At 35.0% G+C, this 23,520-nt stretch overlaps 1 protein-coding gene across 6 annotated transcripts in view; it reads right to left on the bottom strand.

The window, feature by feature from the left end:
- LOC149807835 (prostaglandin E2 receptor EP2 subtype-like) overlaps positions 1-23,520 on the bottom strand; it is a 178,256-nt gene that overhangs the window by 54,394 nt on the left and 100,342 nt on the right. Inside the window, exon 1 of one of the 6 annotated variants that reach the window (XM_089971270.1) lies at positions 21,937-22,202. The exons of the other annotated variants lie outside the window; for them this stretch is intronic. The gene's annotated coding sequence lies outside the window, so the exon portion shown is untranslated. Of the gene's footprint in view, positions 1-21,936; positions 22,203-23,520 lie in introns of those variants that run through there. 6 annotated transcript variants of the gene reach the window in all.

Raw genomic sequence — 23,520 nt, 5'->3', positions numbered from 1 at the left:
ACGGAATGTGCACCACACAAACGTGTTATACTATTCACTATAACGATCTACATTGCGTGCACAATGAAATTAGGAAACTATCAAGGCAGATAATTGTACGATCAAGCGAAACGTGCTAAAAATCCAGACGAGGTTTATTTACAGACAAAAGAGAAACTTAGTTTTTAATGAGTTTAGGAAGTCTAAATGTAATCATTGCAACACTGATGGAACAAATCAAGTCTTCACACGGTAACTCGAACGACTGGTGGAAACTATTTAGAGAAATTCAAAGGTTATAAAAAGAAATCTTCTGAATCTTTGATTGAAAATTACTTAGCTATAAGCGAGGACGAAGCAAAGGTAAAACTGTATAATGCTTTATTTTATGAACAGGACACGATAAAAACTGAAAGGTTACCATAAAGTCCCGAAATAGTCCAACACGACTAATATTACCCTGGGGCCCCGAGTGGCCGAGTGGTCTAAAGCGCTCACCGTTCCGGATCACTGCCATCTCACCTCTGTCTGCGTGGGTTCGAGTCCAAGGCTCGGCTAGCGTGGGTACGTGGGAAAGCCTGCCAGTAGCTTCTCGTGGGTCGGTGGTTCTTCCCTGGGTTTTCCAGGGTTCTTCCTCCACCAGTTATACTGGCCGCCATGTATATCCTATCTTGTGCTGAAAAATGGCGTTAAACCCTACAACAACAACAACAACTAATATTACCCTGCTCTAGATAACATTACTGTAGCTGATGATTACGATGTTTATAATGTCTTTATGAGTCAAAATCCATCGAAATCACGTTGACCTGACTTACTGCATTCTAATTGAATGAAACAAATTACAGTCAAGTAAGTACACACCGTGTTTTGTGTTAAATATCTTCTTGCAAACTTCATTTTCCAAATCAATGGAAATTAGTAAACATAGTGCCTGTGCATAACAAGTCTCCAAAAACTGTGTCAAAATATCATCCTATAGTCATACTTTGTACTTTATATAAAGTTTGTCAGAAGTGTGTGTGTGTGTGTGTGTGTGTGTGTGTGTGTGTTTTCAAATATATAATGTGCAACACGATATTATTTCACATAATCAGTCAGGTTCGTCACCGTATGATTCGACAACATATCAGTTAACAGACATTTACAATACAATTTGTTCTGCGCTAGACCAAATTAAAGCGGTTATGGCCGTTTTCTTTGATGTTACCGAGGCATTCGACTGAGTTCGGCTTAAAGAGGTTATGGCCGTTTTATTTGATGTTAGCAAGACTTTCGACTGAGGTTGTCATAAAGACCTTATGACTGTTTTATTTGATATTTTAGCAAGGTTTTCGACTGAGGTTGGCGGGAAGAGGTTATGACCGTTCTCTGTGATATTAACAAGTCTTTCAACAGAGGTTGGCATAAAGAGGTTATGGCCGTTTTCTTTGATGTTAGCAAGACATTCGACTGAGTTTGGCATAAAGGGTTGCTCTCAAAACTATAAAGTAAAATATTCATGGAAATTATTTCTATGCTTTAGAAGATAATTTCTGTAGAAGACAAGAGATATCATCAATTTTAAATCATCAGATACTCGATACATCATCGTGGAGTAGCATACGGAGTTCATTTTGGGACCCTTTTTATTTCTAATAATTGATAATGAGATCTTAGCTGGCAAAATCATAAATTTGGTTTTTGAAAAGAATAGTCCAGAACTTGGATAGTTACATTTAATCCGGTTAAGACTGAACCAATACTACCATCACGAAAACGGAACCATAACCCCATCCTAGATTATACATGGTCAAAACAAATCTCCAACAGTTTACCGAATAACTATCAATTAGGTATTGTCTTAGCCAGTGATGCCATTTGGCACGCACATATTAAAAATATTTCTTAAAAAGCTAGAGAAAAATTAAACTGTTTAAAAAGTTTAAAATTTCAACATAATCAATTGTTTGTATAAAACGAATGCACAAATCTTAAAGTGTATCAATGTTTGATCACTTTGATCACATCTGGGACAATTGTAAATGCAAGATAAAGAACTTATAACAACGACAAATTTCGAGGAGATGAGAATAATAACCGGTACAACCAAAAGTGCATCCCCTAAACAACTGTATCTCGAAACAAATTTGGAAAGCCTACAGTCGCACCGTTACAAGCATACTTTGAATTAATTATTGAAATATACCACGGATTACGACCTGTATATATTCAAGATGAAATTTTACCTTTATTTATAGGACATGAAATCTACTCAACTCGATCAACAAACAGTATTCGACCTCCAATGAGATGCCCTGTACGATTCGAATACGGACCGTGTTAGTAACAAAAGTAAGAAACACTATTTCGTTGCATAATTACCAAGAAATTTTTGAATCTAGAAAAAGAAATGACTCCAATTTATTATTATGTTGGTGAAACAATGTCACAGGACCTCAGGTCCAGGCTAAACTCAATGTATAGTAGTTGAAGTTAACATTTTTATACAAAGTATGTATCCAGCTGTAGGTATTGTTCTTGAGGCGTATTAGAAACTGTAAAATACTTTCTTCCAAGCTGTATATTATATTCAGATCTTCGAAATCACATCTTATTTACTCTCAGTTTCGCTTTCATAATTGAAATTTCATTATTTAACAACTCTAGATTCTCTATAGAAAACCACACGCAAATATTTTTGTCTGTGTAAAATTTCGTTAGGATCGCAAAAAGATTTAAGTAATTGATTTACGTCACATCCTTTTGAATTTTAATAATTTCATATTACATGTGTCCTTATTCTTCGTTTTGTTTTGTGTATGTATGTGCATTTGTACTTTTTGTTTCTAACCACGTCTACAAGCATTCAAAGTTATTATGTTACATTGTTTGTTTCTGTAGGTTAGACAGTGCTTTAGTGAGCTCAAACTTTCAATAGAATCCTCACTATTATAATTTATAATTACATAAGACAGCGTTTCTCAAAATAAATATGGTTCACACTATAATTACAATATCGATCGTTTCTTTTCCTTCTGAGCCAGATTTAAAACAAGAAAAAGGCAGGATAACAATAATAATCTTTAAAACAATTATATGATGTGATTTTAATGGAGTTTAATTGCTACGTTTTTGAATGTCGTCTGTCAAAAGGAACCGTCTGTACTAGGTAAAGGATAATTGACATAATATATTTAAGTAAATGTAATCGTTAATTTTCAATAGGTAGATCGAATGTTTGCGGAAATTCCAAAAAATAACGTGCATTAACCGCTGGAGTTGTCCTGTAATACGTTGGTATTTGTTGTTGTTGGTCTTTACAAGTAGAGAACTGGCTGTGTTAAGAGGCACTTTGAGAAACATATGACCGGAAAGCCTGTTCATTTTATCTCCATTGACGTCCATTTAAGATCATAATATAAAATCATTAGAAATTTTTAGAACTAATGCATTGCACACAAGAAGTCATACAAACGGGGTAATGCAAATAACGTCATGAATTGAAAGATGATCTTTACTGCATTAAAGGGAACCAACACAAACACATTACAGACTAAAACGTAATTGTGGGTCCAAATTCCAAGACTAAATCCCTACTAATCTCAGCAGTTGATAATTATGATTGATGAACTATCTATACATGCAGACGTCGTCAATTTTGAAACGTTGTTACATTAATTAGACATTTCTGTCAGAATCATGCTAACTTGTGGTTAGACTTTCACCACAGTTTGCCAAATTATTCCGCTAAAAGGGAGGAAAATGACACGAACCCCTTTGAAGGGATTAACGCTCTACTGGCGAGAAAGAATTGCCTGGAATCCAGGATAAGACCCCTTTTCTCTGATTTAATTCCCTTTTAGTTCTTAGTTTGAATCCATCTTTGATATTCTCGGGAAACTCCAACATATACAACTTTGGTAACAAAAATAATTTCTAATTTAACGTGTTTGCAAAATACCTGTAAGTACAGTACAATATTGTTTGAAATTAAGCTTGATATAATGAATAAAACACCACAGAACCCGTCTACACAATTCCAAGGTATACGTGCTAAGTTTGATAAAATCGATAAATAATATTTATTATGAATTTTTTTAAGTGGCGCCATTCAAGATATGATACTTATTTACACACTAACTTGGTTGGATGAAGAAAAACCTGCAACAAATAACACTCATTCTTGCATTTTTGTGCAACGGTGACAGGCTGTACATGTTAAACCTTAGTCGTAACCGTTTTTAACTTAACATCAATGTCAGAGTGCTAACTATCAAATTGGTCACTGGATTGCAACAAAATACGAGGTCAGGTAAAAAAATTAGTTGGATTATGAGTTCATATTAGAGCTATGCAAGTAATGACGAATTAAATATTGCAAGACGTTTTATAGTGAAACCTCCATGTCATTGCCACTATTCATGTCAAAGAAATAACAATAAAATAAACAAAAATCTAGATGGCCACTTTGCAGCCATTTGGAGGTCAGATCAGTTCCTTTTGGGGGTCAGAATCAGCTACTTATTGTAATGGAAGATCGGCATCGTGTTAATATATTAAGAACTGCATATTGCAAGAAAATATATTTAAAAAACTGTCTAAATCTCCATATCGATATGACCATAATCCCCATATCGATATGACCATGAGACTTATTATACTAAATCCCCATACCGATATGACTATAATCCCCATATCGATATGACCATGAGAATTATTGTACTAAATCCCCATATCGATATGACCATAATCCCCATATCGATATGACCATAAACTGAGGAGAAGTAATGATAACAAGATGTTAAACATGGCTGCCACGGTGAATACATTGTTTGTCAGTGGGACAACATTTTCATTTAAGTCAAAAAAAGGCATCATATGAAGTCGTAGTGAAAACCCGGTGTCGATATGAATATCCATTAGAGATAGGTAGTGATAAGATTGTAAATTTGGCCCCAATGGCATCCACATTAAATATCAGATAGGTACATATTTTCATCCACGACCAATTAGACATTACAAGAAGTCTTTTGGTGTAAATCAAATATCGATATGACCATCTGTTCTACAGGATGAAAGGTAACAAGAATTTCAAAATGGCCTACGTGTCAGCCTTTAAAGATGTCAAATGCACACAGTTTTACACAGAAATAACTCAAATTCTTACGCATTTACCAAGTGTTCTGCAATCTGATTGGATATAAACGGTCACCTGACACTGCTAAGGAATTCTTTACACATCGGTAAATTCTGCAGACTACTTTTGGCTATCTATTTCATGGTCATTTTATGATACGTGTTGCATTCACCAACGCCTTAAACCATAGTCATAGCAAGTACAACCACACCCACCCAGACCATATAATTTTCAATCAAAATTTATCCCCAGATTAAGACCGTAGTTTAGAACTTAAAACCATGTAATCACACAGATCTTTCCGCACTCCAATACTAACCGTGATGCCAAAGAACATATAAGGCAGGCTTTGCGTGCCAATCTTCAGAATTTATTTCATTTTGCTTCGACATTATGTTGCACCAACTGTTATTTAAGACCAGGGTCATATAATGAGCAACGGATCTCACTAAAAATGGACAAGATTTTGATTTGGATAGAGTGAAATGCGTAGAAAGCATGAACAACGATTGCTAAACTAACATGTGCCATATGCAAGCGTAACGTTGGAAAGAAGGAATAGCATAATTCAAACAACAACATTAAAATTAAATCACCATAACAAGTTATAAAGATCATTGACATGCCCCGAACTATAATAAAATGTAAAGAGTCGACGACTTTTGGCTAGCAAAGATGGGGCTACGTATTCTGGCGCAGTGAGGAGGCTAATGACAGAAAACGACGAGCTACCTAGAAATGAATACTTTATCGATGACATCCGCTGATGCGATGATAAAATGGAAGAAAATTGGAATTATCATAAAGAAATAATCAGGGTTGGGTATTCATCGATGTGTACATTTTGACCTAATCACTCACAAAGTTCACATACAGTCCTTCGGACTTCATTTACTTTGTGAGTGATTAGGTAACATTTATACATCAATAAATACCCAACCATGATTATTTAATATTATACTAATTAGACCTAGAGGGTAACGTTTCATGACAGTCCCCCAGTTTGTTTAGGAAGGGGAGCGGTTGAAAATTTATGCTAATTGACGGGACGGTAAATAGTCCATGGCATACGTTTTTCTGGTCTATCACCAGTAGAGAATATTTAAACTAATTTCATTGTCCGCAAATTATTTTCAATCTCGAAGCTGACGCTTTTTATAAACTCATTTCATAGTCCGCAAGTTATTTTCAATCTCCAAGTTGACGCTTTGTTGACTCATTTCATAGTCCGCAAATTTTCAGTGTCCATGTTGACGCTTTATTGGAACGCACACAGTATCAATTGAAATCAGAAATAAATAATACGTTAGAACGTTATCCACTCGTCTAAACAGAAGTAGCCAAGCTTACTAAAACTTAGGAATCGGCAAGAATAAGGCAAATAATTCGAGCTCCTGTTTAAGGATCATATTTTATTTTTGTGAAGACGGGTATTTGGCTGGAGATGATACTGACATACGGGATCCCACGGCAGAACAAATGTAGAGCACTATAATTGTACATATTAATTCATTTTAAATCTGTGTGAGTACGCGTGCGAGGATACTCGAGTGTGTAAGTGATTTTAAAAAAAAATTGTTTTATAACTTAACCTATAACAAAAATTGAAAACGACATGGCAGATGTGTTTTACATGACCAAATATAATATTCTAATTCAACAGAAGTATTGATTATTATTGTTACATTATTATTATTATTATTATTATTATTATTATTAACGAGATTGTTAATATTATTATTAATAAGAGTATGTTGGTATAGAGTGAAAAACAAGCCTACTACGCAAAAATTACACAAAACCAGCGTCGTGTAAATATTCCAATATTACCATTTTTAATGTACTGAATTTATTTGTGCCTTTACGAAGGTGTAAAATTTAACTGAACCCCTTACAATGACGATATGCACTTGGTACACGAAGCCATTAAATTTCGTTTAACGCCCATTATAACTGTTGTTACAGGTGTATAGATTACGGGTTATTAATAACTGTTGCTACAGATATATAGAGAGTATGGGTTAGTTATAAATGTTATTACAAATGTATATAGTATGGGTTAGTTATAACTGTTGCTACAGGTGTATAGATTATGGGTTAGTTATAACTGTTGTTACATATATAGAGAGAGTATGGGTTAGTTTTAACTGTTGCTATAGATGTATAGAGTATGAGTTAGTAATAACTTTAGCTACAGATGTATAGAGTATGGGTTAGTTATAACTGTTGCTACAGGTGTATAGATTATGGGTTAGTTATAACTGTTGTTACATATATAGAGAGAGTATGGGTTAGTTTTAACTGTTGCTATAGATGTATAGAGTATGAGTTAGTAATAACTTTAGCTACAGATGTATAGAGTATTATACTAGCAGGATAATAAATTTGTTCTCGATTACCATGAGGGGATTTGAACAGCGCACCACCTATCAAGCGTTCGCTTTACTTATCTTGAGTTCGCAGTTCAACGCTGGGGCAGGACACCCCTTGACAAAGATTACCAGTTGGCGACCAATTTATGGGGATATAATAGATGTTCGATAACCGGGATAAGGGGATCAAGAGCTATCAGATATTTTTAATTTCCAACCAAATTTCTAGATAGTTCCGTTTCCAGTCTCTGGCACAGGGTACAAATTAACAGCAAAACCCATTTTAACCGGTAAATTGTAAGTCGTATTGTACGATATCTGCAGTCAAGATGGGATATCATATGTTAAAATAAGTTGTTGTTGTTGTTGTAGGGTTTAACGCCATTTTTCAGCACAAGATAGGCTATACATGGCGGCCAGTATAACAGGTGAAGGAAGAACCCCGGAACACCCAGGGAAGAACCACCGGCCCACGAGAAGTTACTGGCAGACTTTCCCACGTACCCACGCTAGCCGAGCCTTGGACTCGAACCCACGCAGACAGAGGTGAGATGGCAGTGATCCGGAACGGTGAGCGCTTTAGACCACTCGGCCACTCGGGGCCCCGTTAAAATAAGTCTATACGTTTATAATACGTGAACCTCAATATCGACAATATAAAAGTAATGTGAAAACTATATTTACTATCCAAAGTGTTTTTATCTGCTATCTAAAACATAGTTTACTACTATCCAATTCATAGTTATATACCATTTGGCACTTGGGAATCTACTATTCAACACCCAGCCACCTAATATCCAACATACCTATTATCCAACGTATAGTAATCTACTATCCAATACCCAACATTTACTATTCAAGACATTTTTTGGAGTGACCAACGCCCAGTAATCTACTATCCAGCATCAAATTGTCCAGTATCTAACACATAGTGATTTACTATTCAATATCCCACATTTACTATTTAACACACTCTTTGGAATGACCAGAACCCCACATGCATTATTAAACACGCAGCTTGACCTGATCAGCATCTATTCATCTACTGATCACACAGGCTGGGGTGTACAACAATGGGTAAAAAATAAAATTTATATCACTTATAAACAAAACATATTTGTTTATCCCCCGATAACCTTCCTGCATACAACACATATATCCTTATAACTCTCCTATCATATCATCCCCTTTCAAACAAAACAAAAACCCATTAAAATTGTAATCCCTATAACCCTACCAGTAACGTGAAAGGAGTGCAATAAGGATAGAAATATACACTCAAACATACTTACATACTATCATAACATGGAGTGGAAGGAGAGAAAAGGCTTGGAGTACTGACACATAGACAAACAATTTATATACTATCATATATGAAGTAAAAGAAGAGAAAAGAGCAGGGCTACTAACACAGACAATCGTAGCCTTCTACGGACATTTAAAAGGATGTCGAGAAGAACTAACACACACTTATGGAAACTCATGAGATTACCTCTACAATCCAAGAAGTGTGTTAAAACATATCCAACTTGTACAGTAATGCTAAAGTGACTTTAATAATTTGTAATACTGTTCTTCAATTTTTGCCACTCCCATATATTTATTATCTCACTCAATTAAGTTCATTGTCGGTTGATAAACATTGGCAGCAAATTTGTTGCAATCCCAATGCTTTATGAGGCAGATTTGGTTCTTCAATTTTTAATACAAATTTACAGTTTTTGCTTGTGCAATTCAAGACTTAGTACCAAAGACTAAATTTACCCAATGTCACTTCATTTCGTTACAAATGTTTACGTATCGCTCTAGATTTAACGCGCATTGTAAAATGTGGCCTATAAAGAGAGTCTAGAATAAAGTTTGCCAAACAACTCTCAAAACAAGTCAGAATTTGGCACGAAGTTAAGCTTTACTTAAGAATATGACATTTCCGACTTCAGTTTCAAACGGCAGAAATTAAGAACACTGAAATTATGCATTGCACCTACAAGTGTTTCTAGTTGTGAAGGAAATACTTACTTTTGCCGTAAAAGTGTGTTTAGGTATTGTATCAATCAAAACTAATTCAGGAAATAGAAACACTTGTGATTCTGGTACATTCGCTTAAAGAAGAATCACATTAAAATTTCAAAACATCTCAAAATGTCAAGTTTTCTTTTTCATTTATTTTCTTTGCTTACATAATTTCTTTTCTGGACTGGATTCTTTTGCTGTCCTTTTTCTCCTCGAACATTGAATTTTGTTGCTCGAAGGGCTTCTTCTGTTTGTCTTCGTCCGCTTCTGAATTTTCCTCCTTGTGTCTTCTTTTACTGTTTTCTCTTGACAGTCACAACAGATAGGTTTGTCTCTTTTTTCTCCTCTTTTAGTGGTTCATTTTCTTTGAGATTGTGGACATTCTGTCCTTTCTCTTGACATATATAGGAAATATCTTGACTCGAGACTCGAGAGGCGTAGTTTGAAAGTGTTCCAGAAGCCTTGTTGTGGCATTTACATTTTCATGGATTGAAATTGAATGAGTAATAGAAATCAGTCTCTCTCCCTCTCTCTCTCTCTCTCTCTATATATATATATATATATATAGAGAGAGAGAGAGAGAGAGAGAGAGAGAGATCATGTATGTCTGTCTGCGTGGTTTCGAGTCTCGGATTCCGCTAATGTGGGTATGTGAGAAAGCTTGCCAGTAGCTTCTCGTGGGTCGGTGGTTCTTTCCGGGGGTTTTCCGGGTTCTTCCTCCGCCATTAATACTGGCCGCCATGTATAGCCTATCGTGTGCTGAAAAATGGCGTTAAACCCTACAACAATAACAACAAGATCATGTACGAATTTCAAGGATGTTTAGTTCCTGGATGCCCTACTTGTTATCCTCAACAGCACATAATAATATATTATTTGTTAGATTTCCCCATGGACGCCATAGTTGTTGTCCTCAACAACACCTATAACATGCTCGGCAGAGTTCACCATGGATGGCCTACTTGTTATCCTCAAGAACACCTAAACATTGTATGTCAGAGTTCACCATGGATGCCCTACTTGTTATCTTAAACAACACCTAAAACATGCTTGGCAGAGTTCACCATGGATGGCCTACTTGTTATCCTCAACAACACCTAAACATTCTGTGTCAGAGTTCATCATGGAAGAGCTGTATGACAAAACATATCAACAGGTTTAGAAAGTCGAAGAAGCCAAGTCATATAAATGTAGGATTACAACTGCGATCGATGAAACAAAACAGGACTAGAAGTTCGACGTATCTTCGGAGAGCACGTGGTGGTCATCAAATTGTTTAATCCGCGAAACCGTTTGGTTGGATGAAAGGCGATTGCTACATGGATATGGAACGAAGTCAACTAATCTCAAGCAAAACAAATCAAATACATTGACATGTCTTTGTTGTTTCCAAAGGTGTGTCACCCTGAAATTTTGACAGAACAAATAGGCTTAGAACGCATTTGCTTATATGATGGTTTCATCAAATGGAAATGTTTTCCAGCTTCGAACTTTTACCAACCCATCAAACCTCATCATTGTCACGGAAAACAAACGTTTCCTTTATCTGCTGAAACGTTTAATCATGACCATACAAGGACAAGGAACGCATCTTGAAAAGAGGTAGGTGACTCTCGAACTGTTTGATACTCTCAATCGAGGAAATTAACTGATTAAAGTATACGAAACTTTGCACTTTTCTAGCACAGAACGATACCAACAGGACGACAATTCGAGTCAGGGGATTTGTTTTCGGCTACAATGTTAAAAGGTTTTTGATGCACCATGAAAGATAAAACTTAAATTTTGTTTTTTAAAATGAAAATAGGTTTTGTTGCATTAGTAACTAACATAAACATGAACTGTTTTTTTAACTGTAACTACTTTTTGTTGGATTATGAAAGAAGAAACACTAGCTGCGCTTTTCGAAAGGTATATTTGTTTTTGTGCACCTGTTACGACTATATGGTCATAAACTAAGTAACCGAAGCTTGTGAAAACCAAAATGCTTTGGTAAATTCAAAAAAAATAATTTATTTCCATAGAATACAAAGTGAAAATTTAAAAAGAACTTACAGTATTGTGATTTAAATCACAAATAGTCCTAAATGTTATATCGCAAGTCCAAATGTATAAACTTTCGATTTTCTAGTAATATTCTAAATAAATTCCAATATTGGACGTGATGATGTGCCTGTAGTCTCAGATGTTCTAATATTCAAAAAATGACCTGGAATGTGGTGATGTATTAACAGACTTTTGATGAGTCACAATAATGAAATCCAAAATGTTATTGTCTGAAATCACTATAATTGCAAATGAATGTTTTAGTACAAGAATATTAGGGAGCACTTTGTAATTCCAGTGAATAATAATTTGAATAAAATAATGAATCCAACTAGAATTATTAACTGAAAACAACAATAAGGTTGATTCTGCTTCGGATGTCAAGGCAAGAATTAATAATTCTTAAGCAAACGTGATTGTACACCCCTCTACCTGACCTATGTCGCAAATACCATTGTATGGCAATATCTAACTTAATGGGAAATTTCGATTCTTGAAGTTTCTAATGTCAGAATCAAGACTGTATCTTTAACTCAAATTGAAGTAAACATGTTTGCATTTAATAATGATATGAATATTTAATCCACAATCATATAAAAATATTAACTATATATAATGTTGTTATGATATACATGCCACTAGTCAGGTACACCATTAACTTGATTTTGGACAAAGGTCAAGTTTAAACTACAGGTATACATAACCTTAAAATCATTCAAATATAGCAAACAATGCAAATTAAGTTTACATAACACAACATACAAGATAAAAACGTGAACTGTGATTTCGAGATGTACACTTGTTGTATCCTGAAAGAAAACATTGACTGCGTTTTTTTAATGTATATATCTACCATAACAAAAATTAAACGTGCAAAAATGTATTGTGTCTTTAGTGATTGTTTGAGAATATTTCAATGTATTCGATAATTACGTGTGTATCCTCCGTGTTCAAAATTATAGACGTAAGATCAGATCGTCAAAGTTTTGAGGCACTATATCTTTGGAGTCCGTTTACATTGTGTTTGCTGACCTAGTTTTTCAGACAACAACAAAGTTGTAATAGAACAAAATCACTCTCTGATCGTTGTAATATTCAAAGTAACGAGCTGTATTACAAAAATTTTCTATCCATAGAAAATAGAGTCGCTTGGCATTGTTACAGAAATCAGAACATATTTGTTTTTTTTCCTAAGAAGTACTAACACTCCATGTACAATGCACATCTTCACTTTACCCAGTCTTTCCGTTTTGAATCTAGAAAAAAGTAATTTACTTCCTCTCTCTATTAATCATTGGCGTAGAACATAATTGATATCTCAAGTTTAAAAAAGTAAAAGAGTCGCAAACATTGCTGTGCAGAATTGCATATGTAATTCCTTTCAACAGGACTAGAGTAGTTCTGCACTTTGATAGACAGAGGGAAAGAAAATATACAATCTTAACAAACACAAACACCCCATGTATGATTAACAACTTGAATGTATTTTATCTTGCAGTTTATAAACTTTAACTGAAAATGACACAACGTTACAGTACAGCTTAGCTTCAGGTCAAATTCTGACTAACCTTAACAACGTAGCAAATTTTGCTATTGCATCTCTTCACAGGTCACATTTCATTCAACGTACATAAATTGTAACTAAATGAAATAGCATTAGGTAAGCAAAGATCAGTCTGTGTATATGATCTAGAATGGAAAATTGCATTGTAACAAACTGAAGAACCACAATCTGGCACACTTGACACTTGACATATTTGCAAGAAACTTTCTTCCAGTGTTTTTTCAAGCGACAACAGGTAGCTGTTTAGTGACAGAATTCAATTTGAAATGTCAAAAACAAAACAAAACAGTATATCAGAAATTCTAGACCCCACTAGGCTTCATACATCATTTATGGCGTATATCTTTTAAACATACGCTAATGCCTGTCGTTACTCATAATGCTTGTTTTTTTTTTCTCTGTCATGTTTAATGTCTAGAGAAGGCAATGTTTGTGTAAGTAGGTAAGCACTCTTACTCTTTTCTCTTCTTTCCTAATATGTATGATAGTGTATAAGTTTGCATGGCTGTGTGAGAACTCATAGCTTTTTCTCACATTTCACTACATGTATGTTAGTATGTAAGTATGCTTGCCTATGTCCACCTTTTTCTCTCCTTGCACTTGGTAAGGGTACCGGGATTCTTGGGATAGTTGGGAGCCTTTGTTTTGTTAAATGGAGATGTAGGAAAAGTTACAGGGGATTGGGCTTTACTTTTCTTGAAACTGGATAATATGGACGTTATATAAGATAGGAAAGTGACTTTTATTATAAAAGATTTAAATTTTATTTTTTACCGTTATTTTACATCTTAGCCTGCGTGATCAGCAGATGGATGGGTGTTGGTCACTTCAAACGCGTTTGTAATGATACTTGTGTGTTATTGGTCACTCTGAAAGGTGTGTTGAATAGTAAATATGGGGTAGTGGATAGTAGATCACTAGGTGTTGGATAGTAAACAATTGTCATTGGATAAAATATGACTGGGTATTTGATAGTTGATTAGTGGGTGTTGAATGGTGGATAAATACGTGCTGGATATTATATTAATGGGTGTTGGTGACTCCAAATGACGTGTTGGATAGGTAATATGAGGTATTGGTGACTCCTAATGACATCATCACTTGAGACATTTTTTGGTGCCACAGAGAAGAGAGTAAAATATATTTAAGCCGAAGAAAATATACACAGACGGAAGACTAAATATAAAATCTTCACTTTCTCAGGGGATTATATGTTCACCAATATAATGGGATTTCAATTTATTGAAAAAGAAAATCATTCTTATTATTATTTTTGCCGAGCAAAACCAGAATCCAGGGATAGTTCATATAACATCCCCCACAAAATAGGCTTAGTATGCAATGACACCACACATAAAATACTTTCAAAATACACTTGTTATTTTTATGAGGTTCTAATGAATGGAGCCGAATTGACGATTAAGCCTACTTACATTGGAAATTCCTCGCAATAACTGTCTGTATTAGATAATGTTGCCCTAGTCAGTTTGAGGGGTGATCTTGAACCTGTCAGTAGCACAGGGGTCATCTGATGGGGAGGCGGCAGAATTTATTTAGCTGTATTACTTTTTTGGCCCGTGACAACACATCGGCTACTTTATTAAACAGCCTTGTAGCTTCAGTTATATGATTTTGTCTCACCTGACGCGCCATATTAAATGTTTTTTGCGCTCTTGCCTCAATAAATGAATCTGTCCTTGCCATGCAATGGCACTTTCTGTTCTTTTCATAAAGTTGATCATTTGACTGTCGTATTTCGTTCATTTGTCAATGGTGTTTTCTCATGGATGTTGTACATGTTTGTGTATAAATATACATTTTATGTTGTTTCATTTTAAGTTAGATCAGCCAACTTGAGTATTGTTTGTTTCACTTAAACACTATTTATTTTGTTTTGGCGTTTGCTTGTTTCCGTTACGTTCGTTTCTTTTGACGTTTGTCCCTCTTTTATTTTATTTGAGTAGTGGTCTTATTGTTTGAAATACCGTTATGTCTTTTTATGTCTTTTGGAGTTGCTTCTATCATTTGTTTCTGTTCTTTCTTTTTTTTTTTTCTTTTTCTTTTTTTGACATTTGTCTGTTTCGTTTGTGACTTGCTTGTATTATTTGAGTATTGATCTTATTGTCTGAGATTTAATATTTTTATTTTACAAGCATGCTTGTTTTATTTCAGATTTCTTTCTTTATTTTAGAGTTAATTATTTTGTTTACATTTTATACTCTTGGCGGCGATGGATTTCCATAAAGAACATTACAAATACCTCAGGAAAGTAACATTTTCAGGACTGAACTCAAATGACGCGTTTGTAAAGGAGTCGATTCGCACATGTGAAAACAGTGGTTATAGCGTCATTTGCTATCAGATAATAAAGAAAATGGCCGCATGTCCAACATCAGTGCTGGTTTTCTATGTATGATTACGTTTACTCCACTAAATGTTTTTTTTTCTGTTTTCAACAATGGTTGGTGCATATCAGTTTTCAAAATGAGTGTAAGAAAAACAGTATAGAATGGTGTTAAAACAAGGAGTGAAAATGAATAGGACTGACAGTTGCTTAAGACCCATAAATCTTCGAACAACTGCCATAACCTTCATCAACGGATCATATCTAGGATACACTGGCACTCAGATGACTGGATATAAAACTGAAAAAGAGTTTATCCGGTGTTGGAAAGCCATTTACTTTGGTATATCCGCAGCCTATAGTATTGGAGATAAAACATTCTGCATTCTAATTATAGATACCTTTTAAGAAGGTGTCAGCGCGGGTCTCAAACATTTCTTCCACTCCCTTGTAATTCAAAACTCTCGACATATTTACATAGCTAGAATGCCTAGATTATCACACGTAGATATCAACTTTTTATTGCAAGAGTAATCATAGAGGATTCAATAGACAAGTCCAAATGTTAAATTAATAACACGCATTGAGATTAACGTATCCATTGCCAACAAAATATAACACTTTTAGAAAAAAGAAAACAGATCCATCACAAATAATATTGACACTATGAGGTATAAATAAGATAAAATTATAGAAGTACAAGGAGAAAATTATATTGCATTGCTTATGCAATAACCTGAAAACTAGCAGTTGAGTCAGCTTGAAAGTAGCAATTGAGTCAGCCGTGAAAGTAGCAACTGAGACAGACTTGAAAGTAGCAATTGAGACAGACTTGAAACGAGAAATTGAGTCAGCCTTGAAAGAAGCGACTGAGTCAGTCTTGAAAATGGCAATTGAAACAGCATTGAAAGTAGCAACTGAGACAGCTTTGAAACTAGCATTTGAGTCATCCTTGAAAGTAGCAATTGAGTCAGCCTTGAACGTAGCGTAAAACGTGTTATTATAATTTGTCTTTCTTTTTATATAGATTCGCGATCAGTCTTCCGACAAAATGAAGACAAAAATCATGAAATTGCATAAAAAGGTAAATATTATAAATTAACCTCCAGGAATAATGTCCCACAGACAGTAACTTGAAACACCCCGAAAATGTTGTCCGGCAGGAAGCGCGAAAGATTGGCTCCACGAAAATAACCCGCCGTACAGTAATCTAAATGTGAATAAGCCATTTGATTTCAAGGAAAAACATTCTTTCAAAAGAAGGTCATTCTTCAACTTAAACTTTCTTATAGAAACGAGTTGACTTTCTAATTAAAGCCCCAATGCCGTCGTTATGGGATAATATCAACATTTCATTACATTATAAGCCATGCATTTTCTGCCTCGAACCGAGAACTCCTGCCATTTTATACATTCGCACCAACTAATCCGATGTTAATCGGCGACATCCGTGATTTTACTGCTTTCAGTCGAAAACTAAAACATAAGAGTTGATGACGTCACCGTTGTAAATATAAGAAGATAACATCACTTTATGTCGGATTGTCTTCAGTTAAAGTTCGCGCTTCAGTGAATATTCCAGCGCCGCCGCTGATCACCAACATTCACACGAGTATTATGTTTATCTAATGCACGCTTTTTCTTCTCAGATCCGCTTAAAAATGCGGGCATGTCTCTCTTTATCACATCGCTACTTTTGGAGCATCCCGGAAAAATCTCGGAATTACAAGCGATTTTGCTGACTTAATTAAGGGGTAACACCTCTAAATTCTAAACTGAGATCCATTTGCTGTCTCCTTTTCTTTCGTGCAGGGCCAATTAGTAAAACATGTTAATTTTTGTAGAATTTTTGCGAGCAGTATTGTTACCACACCAAGCTGGAGAGTTTAGTGTACTCTCAATGTCTTTATACTAACAGCTTGTTGTTGTTGTTGCTGTTGTTGTAGGGTTTAACGCCATTTTTCAGCACACGATAGGCTATACATGGCGGACAGTATTAATGATAGAGGAAGAACCCGGAAAACCCCGGAAAGAACCACCGACCCACGAGAAACTACTGGCATGCTTTCTCACATAACCACATTAGCCGAATCCGAGACTCGAACCCACGCAGACAGAGGTGAGATGGCAGTGATCCGTAACGGAGAGCGCTTTAGACCACTCGGCCACTCGGGGCCCCCACTAACATCTTGTTAATGTAAGACTTAGTCAGTAACCTAGGACTGGTTGATTAAAATTTCATTAAGGAAATGGTTTAAGATATGTTGTTTAAATATGAGCTAAGAAAGATATTATTAAATTTGAACATCTGCAGATTTTGAATTTAATGAGAGTAGAATATTATAACTGATAAGGTCAAATTATTTTCTCCTATCTAACAGTAAAACACAAATTAGATTCCCTTAATCTATTTTCCGATACCAAGAATTAGTAATGCTTGCAAAATCCCTTTGACAGAAGTGGAAGTTTTTCTAACCTGAATAATGCTTAGTTACCAAATAATGTTTTGATTGTAAAGCATGTTCATGTCATTTGAATAGCTTTTGCAGTATGGAAGAACATAAATAGGCCTACAATTTGATTTATCGTCTCGTGCCCCTTTTTGGAAGAGAGGCGTGATCTTATCAGATTTCCACAGGTTTGGAAATAATCAAATTTCATAGAATAGTTCATAGCAGGGTAAATGCTATGAGGCATATGTCAACACCAATATAATTTGCTTTCAAAATTATGCATTGACTTTATCCAATTCAATTAATATTTTCTGGGGATCAATGGATTTCATAAATGTGAGAAAATCTGAGGTTAATTTAAGATTTTATATCTTCTGAGAATGTTCTAGTTACAGAATTCCTGAGTTGTTTTTAGTCATATCATCTCTATGATTTTTACACTTTAGTTTGGTCAGTTGCAAGACTGGCAACCAATTTATCAAAAATATGTCCAAATTTTTCTATACGCAATGTCTGACCCAGTTGTCGCTAAATGGATAGGGATCGCTGCTTTTCAGTTAGGTACAATGTATGGATAATATTTCCAAAACTCATTTTATAATATTCATGACTTGTTGTAGGATATTGTTGTTATAGTATGCATGCATTGGCGTAGGATACTGCTTTTACGAATTATTCAGGCATAGATTTACAATCTGTTGTTGTTGTATTATTCATGCGTTGGTCTATGGTATCGTTATTGTAATATTCATGCATTGTCTAGGGGATTGTTGTTGTTACATTGATGCGTATCTTCGTCGTATTATTCATGCATTATACTAGGCTATTGTTGTTGTAGCATTCATCCATTGGTCTAGGATATTGTTGTTGTAGTATTCATGCATTGGTCTAGGCTATTGTTGTTGTAGTATTCATGCACTGGTCTAGGCTATTGTTGTTGTAGTATTCATGCATTGGTCTAGTATATTGTTGTTGTAGCATTAATCCATTGGTCTAGGATATTGTTGTTGTAGTATTCAAGCATTGATCAAGGCTATTGTCGTTGTAGTATTCATGCATTGGTCTAGGCTATTGTTGTTGTAGCATTCATGCACTGGTCAAGGCTATTGTTGTTGTAGTATTCATGCATTGGTCTAGTATATTGTTGTTGTAGCATTAATCATTGGTCTAGGATATTGTTGTTGTAGTATTCAAGCATTGATCAAGGCTATTGTTGTTGTAGTATTCATGCATTGATCTAGGCTATTGTTGTTGTAGTATTCATGCATTGGTCTAGTATATTGTTGTTGTAGTATTCATGCAGTGGTCTAGTATATTGTTGTTGTAGTATTCATGCATTGGTCTAGGCTATTGTTCTTGTAGTATTCATGCATTGGTCTAGTATATTGTTGTTGTAGTATTCATGCATTGGTCTAGGCTATTGTTGTTGTAGCATTCATGCATTGGTCTAGGCTATTGTTGTTGTAGTATTCATGCACTGGTCTAGGCTATTGTTGTTGTAGTATTCATGCACTGGTGTAGGATATTCTTATTGCAGTACCCATGCGTTGGAATAGGCATTGTTGTTGTTATATTCATGCACTGGTCTAGGATACTGTTGTTGTAGTATTCATGCACTGGTCAAGGCTAATATTGTTGTAGTATTCATGCACTGGTCTATTATATTCTTGTTGCAGCATCCATGCATTGGTCTAGAGTTTAGTTATTGTACTTTATCTCAATTGGTCCAAGATATTGTTGTATTATTCATACACTGGTTTAGAATATTCTTGTAGTATTCATACATTGGTCTAGGTTGTTGTAGTATCCATGCATTGGTCTAGGATATTATTGTAGTATTCATGCATTGGCCTATGGTATCGTTATTCTATTATTCATGCATTGGTCTAGGATATAGTTGTTGCAGTATTCATGCGTTGGTATAGGATATTGTTGAAATATTCATGCATTGGTCTAGGGTATTGTTGTTGTAGTATTCATGCACTGGTCAAGGGTATTGTTGTTGTAGTATCCATCCATTGGTCTAGGATATAGTTGTTGCAGTATTCATGCGTTGGTATAGGATATTGTTGAAATATTCATGCATTGGTGTAGGACATTGTTGTTGTAGTATTCATGCATTGGTCTAGGGTATTGTTGTTGTATTATTTATGTATTGGTCTGGGTATTGTTGTTGTATATGTGCATTGGTTCATGATATTGTTTTAGCATGTATGCATTGGTTTATGGTGCTGTTGTGGTATTTATGCATTAGTATTGGGTATTGTAGTTGAACTCTTTCTTCAATACGATTAGTTGAAGCATTCCTTTATTTTTGAAGTGATATTTTCTTAATATTCAGTGTTTCTTCTCAGTTTGAATGTGATTCTTATATCCTCGTTTCATCATCTGGTATTTTCAGACTTTCGCGTCATCCGCCCATGTTTATTCAAATGTTGCAGAATAATATCTTCCGAGTGTCAGCCGTATCAGTTATATTATCGAATGCATTTATCAAAGGCCAACGAACCACATCAAGATACTTGTAGAATAGATTAGGGTCCAAATTCTTAGCACATCTATGTCAAATGGGAAGCTTTTCATTAGAGTTACTTTCAGAGAGATAGGTACGTTTTCTAATAATTGACACACGATCGCAGTCACTAAGACCTACCTGTACATGGTAAATTGACACATAATTGCGGTCACTAAGACCTATACACGGTAAACTGACAAATGATAGCTGTCACAGACCTATACAAGGTACTTAAATGTATATAATATTATCAGACCTGTATATGCGCCCTATGTGTGTTAAGTTCGTGAGCCCAAACTTTTCAAACAGTGTTCTTCATCTATCGGTATTAGTTTCCCATCAAAATTCATACAAAAACAGATATAAGTGCAAAGGAATCGAAACGTTTACGTTTATCTGCATTGCATACATTCTAACAACAGAAATTTTTAATACAATGAATTCAAATAGAATTCTAAATATAAATACATAGTTATAGCTCAAACCTTGGATACAAAAATCTCTGAAACCTTGAAACCACTGAATACTGAAAGATTGATTTGTTTCATATATGACTATACGAATATGTCTGTCTGTCTGTCTGTATGCATGCATGCATGCATGCAGTATGTATGTATGTATGTATGTATGATTAGGTTTCTGATTTGTAACGACCTTTTTGATCAAACTTGATATCAATGTTAGCCCAATGTACCAAGTCTTATCTTTCCAATTAACATTGAAGATCATTCTCAAAAACATAGTGTCTTCATGGCAGTATTGACTAATACCAATTGAAAGTAGTGTTGTTTAAATCATGTGCGAAGAATGATCAAGCTGAGAAATCTGTCTTTGACACAAACATAATGTATATTCAAAAGCAAAAACATCAACGTTGTTATGCCCAGCAAACTATTTCTTTAGGACAGCATTTATTGTTACTGGACTCACCAGTAAAGTGACTTGATTATGCATTTATTTTTATTCATATCAACTCGTTTCAAAAGTTTTTGATGGTGTACTACCAGAGAAAATCGTAGAATTTTCATTTTTTAAAAGTCTGGTTTATATAAAACATTTTGTCACTTTTTAAGACTTGTACTGTTTTTAACGTCTAGATTTGTGTTACATACCTTTTCAAGAATGTTTGCATCATTGTATTTTTTATCTTAGAGGAGTATATTCCGAATAGTTTATGTACTAACGAATTTGGTAATGTTAACCTCTGCCATTTTTACAATTTTACTTGGCCTTACATAACCCGGATTGTGTTGATATTTCGTGAAACTGGATATACACTATATAAACTCTTAGCATGAAACATTCTCGGATCATTAAAATGACAGAAATTCCAAGTCCGTTGACAAGTACCTGCTGTATCCAGGTACCAATCTAATGTAAAGAAAGGTAAGACGGACTGAACTGAGCAACGCAAGGCTACAAAATGCTCGGCGATCCAGATTATAGGATCCACAGTAAAACGTTACCCAGGCCCATCTGGTTTTCATAGCCTAGGGTAAGACCCATATTCCAGTCCCAAATATTTACCTACCTTCCATGCCCGTTCCTGAAGACAATGCACAGAATAAGTAGAGTTATAAATCCAGAAAAAATAAATATCCGTTAAGTCAGATTATATAAAACTTCACGAGTCAATTTATACATCCCCGCCGATTGTTCTGTCTCCACAATCTTTTGAATCACGAAACAGAAAGCATTCAAATGATCACTTGTCACTAACAGCCTTGCTAGCGAAGATACTAACTGATATGATTATCGTCTGCTCTTAAAACTTCCCTTTCTTCACCTTACCCACATGATATGCACTCACTGACTGTTTTTTATTACTGTATGCATAGTGAGTTATAAACAAAGAGTTCGGTGAACATAATAAGGTCACGAAAACACTAATGAAAACTCCGACACGATATCAATGAACCATGCATTATCAATCACTGACCTGAGTCACATATGACTTTCAACTAAATTACTATTCCAATATACAGAATATTCTTGAGTGTTGACGTCATTGTCCTGCAAATGCCGTTATAAAGTTTTCTTTAGCCGTGTCCTGACGTTATCAGTTTGCTACCTGTCTAGTTAGTGTTAGAAGTCAGGTCACCGATGTCACTCGGTGCTTTGTTGAAACAAAGAATTGCTTTTGACTAGACACTGAACGCGATCTATCGTGTGCTTAATCTTTACTCTGATTCTACAACAAATATTTTGTGGCAAGAATTTTGTACTGCAAGAGTTTTAACCTGCTCTGGAACACAATTAATTATGTATCCCTTGTTTTTGGACATGGTCATATGCGTTATTACCAGGTTTGACATGTCAGCATTTTTTGACGTAAGTCGTACTTTAACGTCAGAACTGAACATGATGTCTGAGTACATGCTCCTCTTTTATACAACTTTATTCGATTCCAAATCTTACTAAAATTATCCTGAATAATCAAATGTACATTTCAAGTAAGACTTTTCAGTCTAAATTAAAACAAAGCATTCAAAATGTTGAGCAAACATTTTGGACAAAGTTGACATTTTTTATTATTTTGAAAATACTCCTCGGTAGATATGGTACATAGTAGTCAGATACTAAGCAATTGTTGACTTAAGAGTATCGATCAAATATGGTCTAATGAGTGGAAATGTACATGGAGATGTTAAGAAAGACTTTGAACGATCAGGTCTCGTCCTCTGCCCTAACTCTGGCCTACTGCTTCAGCAAAGGTTTACAGGCAGAAAACGTAGATAATTCCCAAGCTTAATGATGACCTCAGACACTATAATTTGTTTCTTATGGCTTTTTCAACTCTGCGTATTGATTATTTGGCCTGTATTTTGATTCTGCAGCAAATATTGAACCAATACCTTTAGTTGAAGAACTCTCTCCAAAAGCGTTACGTAGCTATTTGCATTAACCATCGCAGTCTGACAAGACAGGAACACATGTGTCTTCCTTAAATGTTGTCTTATTTTCTTCTTTATTCACTGTCATCTTATTAACATCTTTTGAAAGGAAGCTGTATTGCTTTCGTCACAGAATTGTATACGTTTATTTTTTATTTTTGGATTAAATACATGTACTCGGATTTCGTTTTTGTGTACAGCGTTACCCGAGGATGGTTTAT

This window comes from Sinohyriopsis cumingii, chromosome 1 (assembly GCF_028554795.1).
Source record: "Sinohyriopsis cumingii isolate HCF-2022 chromosome 1, ASM2855479v2, whole genome shotgun sequence".
In the NCBI taxonomy this organism is placed as follows: domain Eukaryota; kingdom Metazoa; phylum Mollusca; class Bivalvia; order Unionida; family Unionidae; genus Sinohyriopsis; species Sinohyriopsis cumingii.
Note: the sequence above shows the minus strand (reverse complement) of the source record. Positions and strands in the feature narration are given on the sequence as shown.